The 10,368-nt window shown below is 50.7% G+C and overlaps 1 pseudogene; it reads right to left on the bottom strand.

Annotated features, from left to right (window-relative positions):
- Nucleotides 1-6,841: 6,841 nt before the first annotated feature.
- LOC144674021 (U2 spliceosomal RNA) lies at nucleotides 6,842-7,019 on the bottom strand (annotated as a pseudogene).
- Nucleotides 7,020-10,368: the final 3,349 nt, after the last annotated feature.

Raw genomic sequence — 10,368 nt, 5'->3', positions numbered from 1 at the left:
GCCGGCGCCGCCCTTGACTTCCCCGAGTGCCATCTGCCTTCCCTCCTTTAAAGCAGACTGACAGCGTTCAAAGACTTATGTATATATATATCTAAGCACTGACGGTTTCACTGTTGGCATATTTGTCCCGGGATTTCTAATTGGAAAAGTTGCCTTTGTTCTCTCTCTTTCAGTGAGACTGCATCAGAGTTATGTAGATCGGCAGTATTCCACCAATCAGATGGGAGAGGGTTGTGCCTATCCACATGGACGTCAGTGTCAGAGGCTGCTGTGGAAGAAGCTTTTGAAAGCAGTTGCGTGTCTTGCAGGGCGTGAGTGACAATGCAGCAAGCAAGTGTGCAGAGCTGCACACATAGAGTCCTAGATTGGTTAGAGCAGAAAAGGAGGCCATTCGGCCTGTCGTGTCTGTGCTAGCTCTTTGCAAGAGCAACTCCCCTAGTGCCACTCACCTGCCTTTTCCCCATAGCCCTGCAAATATTTTCTCTTCAGATAATTATCCGATTCTCTTTTGAAAGCCACTCTTGAAAGTGCCCCCAGCACACTCTCAGGCAGTGCATTGCAGATTCTAACCACTCGCTGCGCAAGAAGGTTTCTCCTCATGTCGCCTTAGTTCTTTTGCCATTCACTTTAAATGGGGGTCCTCCATGTTGTGTTTTCCACCTTACGCAAACACACCGACGACACAAAGAGGATCGCTAACTCAATTCTTTGATTTGAAGAGATGAAATATATACAACAATATCTAGGTCTCTAGGACAGCTCCTATCATCGGCCCGAGAATTATACATGAGTATATACACGTCACACCCTGCCTGGCGATGCACAGCAATTTTAGATACGCTCTTTAAAGGTATACCACAACAACTCCAAGCTGTACCCTTAAATAATAAGAACTATTTACATTACAACAAATTGCTCTTCTGTGTTTGAACCTACAATTGTACAAAGTGATCACCTTATGAGTCCCTGGGACGGAATGGTGGTTCGTTGATACTGTGAAGTTGGTTTGAGATTGCCGTACGTTCTCACAATTCTGGTTGTCTGTAGGAGTCTTGCGCTGGGATCGTGTCTTAGATCGCGTTCTGCTTGCGATGGGGTTACTTGGTGTTTCTTGTTCTGGTACTTCCCTGATTCGCCATCGGTTTCTTCACAATGGGTGCTCGTACTTGATCTGATCATGGTTCTGGACAGATGCTGCTGATTTCTGCCGGATTTCATGTTCCATCGGTTGGGTGTTGTAGTCATACCTTTTGTCCAATGATGACTGGGAAGGGTTGTTCGCACTGTAATTCTGCTGGTGAAGGAGTGGTTGCACTGAGCGCTGTCGCTCTAAGGTGTAGCATTGTGACAGGCCGTCACAAGCCTTGTTTACTTTGCTGACATTTCATAAGTAAGCACTTTACAGTATATACATTCCGCCATGCTATTGGACCTGGGGCAGTGTGGTGATGCGGTAGTACGGTCAACTCCCCACTTTTCACACATCGGTGCGCAGACCGATCAACACCTGCGACCACTTCGAACCGGCCTCGGGTGCCAAGGGTAAACCGTGGCAAGAGCGAGGCCGTGCCCTTTGGGAACTGAACTAAGCTTTGTCCCTTTCACCAGCAGGTCAGACTGCCTGAAGCTGCTGGGGATATGGTTCGGAGGGACCAGGGAATGCGTTAGAAACTGGAAGGAGCGAGTAGCCATGGTGAGAAAAGAACTGGGCTTGTGGGAGCAAAGCTCCCTCTCCATTGCGGGTAAGAACCTGCTCATCAGGCGTGAGGCACTCTCAGTGTTGTACATGGCGCAGGTCTGGCCCATTCCTCACTCCTGCGCTGTGGCGATCACGCGAGCCAACTTCCGCTTTGTCTGGAGGTCAAAAGTGGACCATGTTTGCAGGGACATGATGTAAAAAACCTCTGGATGAAGGGGGAGAAAACATGCCCAACATCACCCTCATCCTGATGGCCACCTTTGTGTATGGCTGTATCAAGCTGTGTGTAGACCCAAACACCAAGCGTCACTACGTGCTGAGGTTCTACCTGTCCCTGGTGTTGCGAAGGATGGGTCTGGTCACGCTGCCACGGAAAGCTCCAAGTGCCATATCACCTGTCCCGTGTGGAAAAATTATGCAGAGGAACCGCAAGTCCATCAGGCAGTGGTTAGCACGTATCACCCTAGAGGCCCTGCGGGAAAAGGAGATGGTGGATCCCGTCGGATGGTTCGCCGAACAGACTGTCAGGGTCATTTGGCAGAATGCCTCATCACCAGAACCTTCCAACAAGCACAAAGACGTAGCTTGGCTGGTGGTGAGAAAGGACCTTGCCGTCAGGTCCTTCCTACACGCCAGGAGCCTCACCCCCTCTGCACGTTGCCCTCGAGGTGGCTGTGGTGGGGAAGAGACCGTTGCCCACCTCCTTGTGGAATCTGCCTTTGCAGAAAAGGTCTGAAGAGAGTGGCCGTGGTTCTTGTCGAGGTTCATCCCGAGCAGTTCCGTGACACAGGTCCGGACACTGTGCTCTACGGGCTGTTCCCAGGGACACACGCCGAGACAAGCATCAACTGCAGCCGGAGGATCAACTCGGTGAAAGACGCTCTTTGGCTGCCTGAAACTTCTTGGTCTTCCATTGCAAAGAGTTGGCACATTCCAAGGTCCAGGACTACGTGCTGAGGGACGCACTAAAGTTTGGGGCAGAGGCGCAATGGGGAAAGGTGGCTGTCTACGACCTTTCAGCCATAGTGCACCAAGGGGCTGGGATTTGCATAGGCTCCTCGGGCTGTAAGACACACGGTGAATGTTTCCAGTGAATACTACATGTATCACTTTTGCCTTGAAGCACCTCAGAGTGAAACATGATCTATGTAGGCAACTTAAATACCATTGCACTGTCTGACTGTCTGTTATGACCATTTTGAAATGTCTGCAATGTTCCTTCCTGCAATGGTTGCGCTAGATGTGTCGTGTAACTGGCAGGTAATGGGAAATTTCGAGAAACGGTCAGTCACAAGGGAGAACACGTGACAGGCATGAGAGACAATCCACGAGTCTTTGTAGCTGAGTTTCCGTGTGAGCAACTAGCTCACAGCGCAGAGGAGTTCTTCGATCGAGGCCTGCTGTATTTTTGTCTTTGCTTTCAGTTTGGGCAGTCAAAGAACAAAGAACAAAAAAAACGTACAGCACAGGAACATGTATTTCGGCCCTCCAAGCCTGCGCCGATCAGTCTGTGGAGCTTGCCGGCTGACCTGGCATGCAGCTAAACTCCTTCCACATCTACAGGGAAGGCAAAGTCAGGAGCGTTTCTCTCAGAGCGTAGTGAGTCTTTGGAACTCTCTTCCTCAAAAGGTGGTGGAAACAGGGTCTTTGAATATTTTCAAGACAGAGCTGGATAGATTAACAAGGCGGGGTGGAAGGTTATCGGTGGTAGGCAGGAATGTGGGGTTGAGGTTGCAATCAGATCAGCCATGATCTTCTGAATAGTGGAGCAGGCTCTTGGGGCCCAGTGGCCTACTCCTGCTCCTAAGTTGTATGTTCGTACATGTAGGGGCATTAGTTTTTACTGATTCCAGTACTTCTCCTGCACTGAACCTGGAGAGTACTACGTCAGCTGCTGTTGAGTTGTTTCCTGATGCCCTGCTTTCTTTTGTACGAGCTGTCTAGCATCCTCGTTATGGGCTTCCTTTGCTTGGCATTGGGCCTTCTTTTGGGCTGACTGTTGGTCTATTTCCTTTACGGGATGTCAGCATGACATCACCAGAAGGGAAATGTGTCATGTTATGAAGTCACAGTAAATAAGTCCAATGCATTATATCATTATAATAACACAAGATGATGATCAGCAGTGAGAAGACAGGTGGCAGCAAGGATAAGTACAGGTACGACACAGTGAACAGCCTTAGATCCTGTTAAAATGTTGAAAATGTTTCTCCCCTTCTCAAAGATTATTTCCTTCAAAATTTTAGAAATCTTTCAGCTTCAACCAGAAGTCACATACAAGCCAAACAACAAAACCACCTGCATGCACAGCACAGCACAGCACAGCACAGTATCTGCCAGCCTGCAATGATGTCGGCTCTCTTTTAATCACCTTTTCACCTCCAATCAGTCCTATTCAGCAGGCAAGCAAAGGAGCGCAGAAAATACATCTGCACGGCTGCTTCTAACTTCTAGAAAGGGAACAGCCTTATCCTAGGAAAGTGAAAAATATCTATACTGTCACAAAGTGATGCACTTGAACTGCAAAACACCACGCTTACCTGAGCTTGTGTCACAGTTTTTGCTGTCTACCTCAGCCAGTATTTTTCTGTATTCTCAGTCGTCCATCCTGGCTTCTTGCTTTCTCTGCAGCTTTCAGATGCCTCCCCTTGGCCGGCCTCAGTGCTCAGTGACAGATCAGCGCTCGCTATTATTTGTCCTCAGTGGTAACTGCTAGGGGAGAAATGCTTGACTTTTTCAATCACCTTTTACCTCAGTAAAATCCAAGTAGAACCTAAAGTGGCAATGCTTCTCCCTCTCAGCACCCAACATGTCTTGCCTTTTCTTCAGGTTGGCTTTGAGTAAGCACAACAGTTGCTGCCTGGCTGCCATTAGAGACAGTTTTCAAGTACAGAGACAAGGGGCAGCCCCATGACCCCTCCCCCGACTCCTGCACAATATGCAAATGTAGCACATTGTCTGAGTGCAATTTGGGAGCTGAAGATGGTTTCACAGTGGGATACAAGATATGAGGAGAGGTCACAGTCAACGTTTCCTCACAGACACACCGCCACATAAGCCCCTTTAAATTTGCGCGGCTGTGCAAAAAATTTAATGGGCCCGCACACTTAAACAAATCGGTCACGCACTGTAATGACTCGCCTCATTCAGTTCAACAGAAATTAGGATCATGTTTTTAACCTGTGCCCTCGTTTTAAAATATTTTGTGTTCCATATTTACTTTCTCAATTTGTTATTAACTTACTTTACACTGCTTTATATCCTATCTTGTCGCAGATGTGGATCAGTCTGCGCACCGACAGCGGATCCGACCAGAAGACGGCGACGTCGTCCATGTACAGGGAGGCTTTTACCTGAATGCCTCCACTGCCTGGGATCGTCACTCCTCTTATGCCCGGATCCTTCCTGATGGACTCGGCAAAGGGTTCTATGCAACACACGAAAAGAACAGGCGAGAGAGGACAGCCCTGCCTGACTCCAGATTTAATCGGAAAGCTATCTGTTTCCCACCCGTTGATTGAGACTGCGCTACTGATGTTAGTGTAGAGCAGTTGGATCCAATTTCGAATTCCCTCCCCAAACCCCATTTTGGAGCGCACATCTACCATGTAGGTGTGCGATATTCTGTCAAAGGCCTTCTCCTGATCCAAGCTGATGAGGCAGGTATCCACCCCCCTGTCCTGTACATAGGCAATCGTATCCCTGAGCAGCGCCAGGCTGTCAGAGATCTTCCTGCCTGGCACAGAGCAGGTCTGGTCAGGGTGAATCACCAATTCCAGAGCGGATTTGACCCGGTTGGCGATGACCTTGGACAGAATCTTATAGTCCACATTCAACAGTGAAATGGGTCGCCAATTTCTAATTTCCTCCCTTTCCCCCTTGTGCTTGTAGATGAGGGTGATGATGCCTTTCCTCATGGATTCTGACATACTACCGGCCAGGAGCATACTCTCGTACACTCCTAGCAGGTCTGGGCCGATCAAGTCCCACAGAGCCGAATACAACTCCGTCGGCAAGCCGTCGCTTCCGGGGGTTTTACTCTTCTCCAAGGACTCGAGGGCCTTAGTCAGTTCGTCAGGAGTTAGCGGTTTGTCCAGGCTCTCCCGCGTACTGTGGTCTAAGACCTCCGTGATAGAGGACAGGAAGGACTGGGAGGCCGTGCTGTCCGTGGGCTTCACGTCATACAATCCGGCATAAAAGGATTTGCTGATCCTCAGAATGTCGGACCGTGATGACTTTACTGAGCCGTCTTCTTCCTTCAGGCTGCTGATCACAGAGCGCTCTCTGTGTACCTTTTGGAAGAAGAAACGTGAGCACGTCTCATCCTGCTCCATGGAGCGGACTCTGGAACGGAAGATGATCTTGGAGGCCTCCGAGGCAAAGTGCGAGGCTTGCTGGCCCTTCACCTCTTGGAGCTCCTCCTTGACATCCACCCCCATCGACTGCAGCCGGAGCAGATTCTGCATCTTTTTCTGGAGTCGGGACATTTCCCTCGGTTCCTTTCTAGCTTTCTGGGTGCCTTTGAGGATGAAAAACCTCTTGATGTTTCCCTTGATCGCTTCCCACCAGTGTGTCAGGGACTCAAAGAGGGGTTTCACGGTTCTCCAACCTTTGTAATCCCTCTTGAGCTCCTCAATGTTCTCTGGGGTCAGCAGTTGCACATTTAGCTTCCATGCCCCCCTGCCCACCCTCAGGTCCTTCTCCAAGTGGCAGTCCGCCAGTAGGAGGCAGTGGTCAGAGAAGAACACCGGCTTGACCTCGGTGGATCTGACTGTGAATGCACGGGACACAAACAGGAAGTCTATCCTGGAACGAATGGACCCGTCTGGCCGCGACCAGGTGTATCTACGCTGCGCTCGGTCTGCAGGGTTGCTGAAGACGTCGTGCAGCTTGGCATCCTTAACTGTTTCCATCAGGGATCTGGACGTAGCGTCCAATCTGCTGCCGGCCCTGCCAGCGAGTGTTGGGTGAGAGTGCGTGTTTTTTGTGTGTAGCTGCTGCGGGTGAGTGAGTGAGTGAGAGAGAGAGAGAGAGAGAGAGAAAGAAAGAAAGTTGGATTTTGGAACATGTACATGTTGAGAAGTAAAGAAAGCAGATGTTTGTAAGAAAACTATTTTTAGCATTGAAAATCCCCTGGAAAGGGGAGGGTGCACCGTTCCCAGAGATACTGCAATACCGGGTCGATGCGTGGAGTGGACGGAGCAAGCCCCTATTCCATCTCCCTGCTCCAAAAATCAATTTAATATATGGTCCCCAGATAAGGGACGTATCAGATATTAAACTGATAAGAACAGATTTTTTTTTTTTTTTGTAAAAATATACTTTATTCATAAAATATCTTCAATCACATTCCACACCATTTCAAAAACAACCTTACAAGGGTACAATCCAGGGTTAAACTTTTACAAAATGTATCACCAGGTGCATTAGTACAAACAATATTACAATCATTTACAGCCTTTCATTTTGATCTGTACAGCCCGAGGGGCTCTAAACAGTTCCCAGTCTCTCGGTGCGCTGTGGTAGAAAGGTCTTAGACAGCGACCCTTCCCCATTGCGCCTTTGCGGCAGCTGCCCCAAGCTTTAGTGCGTCCCTCAGCACGTAGTCCTGGACTTTGGATTGTGCCAGTCCGCAACAATCGGTCGGGGACAACTCTTTGTGCTGGAAGACCAACAAGTTTCGGGCAGACCAAAGCGCCTCTTTCACCGAGTTGATGATCCTCCAGCTGCAGTTGATGTTTGTCTCGGTGTGTGTCCCTGGGAACAGCCCGTAGAGCACAGAGTCCTGTGTCACAGAACTGCTCGGGATGAACCTCGACAGCAACCACTGCATCTCTCTCCAGACTTTCTTTGCAAAGGCACAATCCACAAGGAGGTGGACAACGGTCTCTTCCCCACCACAGCCACCTCGAGGGCAACGTGCAGAGGGGGTGAGCTTCCTGGCGTGTAGGAAGGATCTGACGGGGAGGGCCTTTCTCACCACCAGCCAAGCTACGTCTTGGTGCTTGTTGGAAAGTTCTGGCGATGAGGCATTCTGCCAAATGACTTTGACAGTCTGCTCGGGGAACCATCCCACAGGGTCCACCCTCTCCTTATCCCTCAGGGCCTCTAGGACGTTACGTGCTGACCACTGCCTGATGGACTTGTGGTCAAAGGTGTTTTTCTGCATCAATTTTTCCACCAGGGACAGGTGGTACGGCACGGTCCAACTACTTGGAGCGTTCCGCGGCAGCGTGGCCAGACCCATCCTTCGCAACACCGGGGACAGGTAGAACCTCAGCACGTAGTGACGCTTGGTGTTTGCGTACTGAGGGTCTACGCACCGCTTGATGCAGCCGCACACAAAGGTGGCCATCAGTATGAGGGCGATGTTGGGCACGTTTTTTCCCCCTTTATCTAGAGGCTTGTAGATCGCGTCCCTGCGGACACGATCCATTTTCGACCTCCAGATAAAGCGGAAGATGGCTCGAGTGATCGCCGTCGCGCAGGAGTCTGGAATGGGCCAGACCTGCGCCACGTACAGCAACAGCGAGAGTACCTCACACCTGATGACCAGGTTCTTACCCGCAATGGAGAGGGAGCGTCGATCCCACATGCCCAGTTTCCTTTTCACCATAGCCACTCGCTCCTTCCAGTTTCTAACGCATGCCCCGGTCCCTCCGAACCATATCCCCAGCACCTTCAGGCCGTCAGCCCTGACAGTGAAGGGGACAAAGGATCGGTCAGCCCAGTTCCCAAAGAACATGGCCTCGCTCTTCCCACGATTTACCTTGGCTCCCGAGGCCAGTTCGAACTGGTCGCAGACGTGCATCAGTCTGCGCACCGACAGCGGATCCGAGCAGAAGACGGCGACGTCGTCCATGTACAGGGAGGCTTTTACCTGAGTGCCTCCACTGCCTGGGATCGTCACTCCTCTTATGCCCGGATCCTTCCTGATGGACTCGGCAAAGGGTTCTATGCAGCACACGAAAAGGACAGGCGAGAGAGGACAGCCCTGCCTGACTCCAGATTTAATGGGAAAGCTATCTGTTTCCCACCCATTGATTGAGACTGCGCTACTGATGTTAGTGTAGAGCAGTTGGATCCAATTTCGAATTCCCTCCCCAAAGCCCATTTTGGAGAGCACATCCCCCATGTAGGTGTGCGATATTCTGTCAAAGGCCTTCTCCTGATCCAAGCTGATGAGGCAGGTATCCACACCCCTGTCCTGTACATAGGCAATCGTATCCCTGAGCAGCGCCAGGCTGTCAGAGATCTTCCTGCCTGGCACAGAGCAGGTCTGGTCAGGGTGAATCACCAATTCCAGAGCGGATTTGACCCGGTTGGCGATGACCTTGGACAGAATCTTATAGTCCACATTCAACAGTGAAATGGGTCGCCAATTTCTAATTTCCTCCCTTTCCCCCTTGTGCTTGTAGATGAGGGTGATGATGCCTTTCCTCATGGATTCTGACATGCTGCCGGCCAGGAGCATACTCTCGTACACTGCTAGCAGGTCTGGGCCGATCAAGTCCCACAGAGCCGAATACAACTCCGCCGGCAGGCCGTCGCTTCCGGGGGTTTTACTCTTCTCGAAGGACTCGAGGGCCTTAGTCAGTTCGTCAGGAGTTAGCGGTTTGTCTAGGCTCTCCCGCGTACTGTGGTCTAAGACCTCCGTGATAGAGGACAGGAAGGACTGGGAGGCCGTGCTGTCCGTGGGCTTCACGTCATACAGTCCGCCATAAAAGGATTTGCTGATCCTCAGAATGTCGGACCGTGATGACTTTACTGAGCCGTCTTCTTCCTTCAGGCTGCTGATCACAGAGCGCTCTCTGTGTACCTTTTGGAAGAAGAAACGTGAGCACGTCTCATCCTGCTCCATGGAGCGGACTCTGGAACGGAAGATGATCTTGGAGGCCTCCGAGGCAAAGTGCGAGGCTTGCTGGCCCTTCACCTCTTGGAGCTCCTCCTTGACATCCACCCCCATCGACTGCAGCCGGAGCAGATTCTGCATCTTTTTCTGGAGTCGGGACATTTCCCTCGGTTCCTTTCTAGCTTTCTGGGTGCCTTTGAGGATGAAAAACCTCTTGATGTTTCCCTTGATCGCTTCCCACCAGTGTGTCAGGGACTCAAAGAGGGGTTTCACGGTTCTCCAACCTTTGTAATCCCTCTTGAGCTCCTCAATGTTCTCTGGGGTCAGCAGTTGCACATTTAGCTTCCATGCCCCCCTGCCCACCCTCAGGTCCTTCTCCAAGTGGCAGTCCGCCAGTAGGAGGCAGTGGTCAGAGAAGAACACCGGCTTGACCTCGGTGGATCTGACTGTGAATGCACGGGACACAAACAGGAAGTCTATCCTGGAACGAATGGACCCGTCTGGCCGCGACCAGGTGTATCTACGCTGCGCTCGGTCTGCAGGGTTGCTGAAGACGTCGTGCAGCTTGGCATCCTTAACTGTTTCCATCAGGGATCTGGACGTAGCGTCCAATCTGCTGCCGGCCCTGCCAGCGAGTGTTGGGTGAGAGTGCGTGTTTTTTGTGTGTAGCTGCTGCGGGTGAGTGAGTGAGTGAGAGAGAGAGAGAGAGAGAGAGAAAGAAAGAAAGTTGGATTTTGGAACATGTACATGTTGAGAAGTAAAGAAAGCAGATGTTTGTAAGAAAACTATTTTTAGCATTGAAAATCCCCTGGAAAGG

The sequence above is a fragment of the Cetorhinus maximus genome, unplaced genomic scaffold, assembly GCF_964194155.1.
Source record: "Cetorhinus maximus unplaced genomic scaffold, sCetMax3.hap1.1 HAP1_SCAFFOLD_540, whole genome shotgun sequence".
Taxonomy (NCBI): Eukaryota; Metazoa; Chordata; class Chondrichthyes; order Lamniformes; family Cetorhinidae; genus Cetorhinus; species Cetorhinus maximus.
Note: the sequence above shows the minus strand (reverse complement) of the source record. Positions and strands in the feature narration are given on the sequence as shown.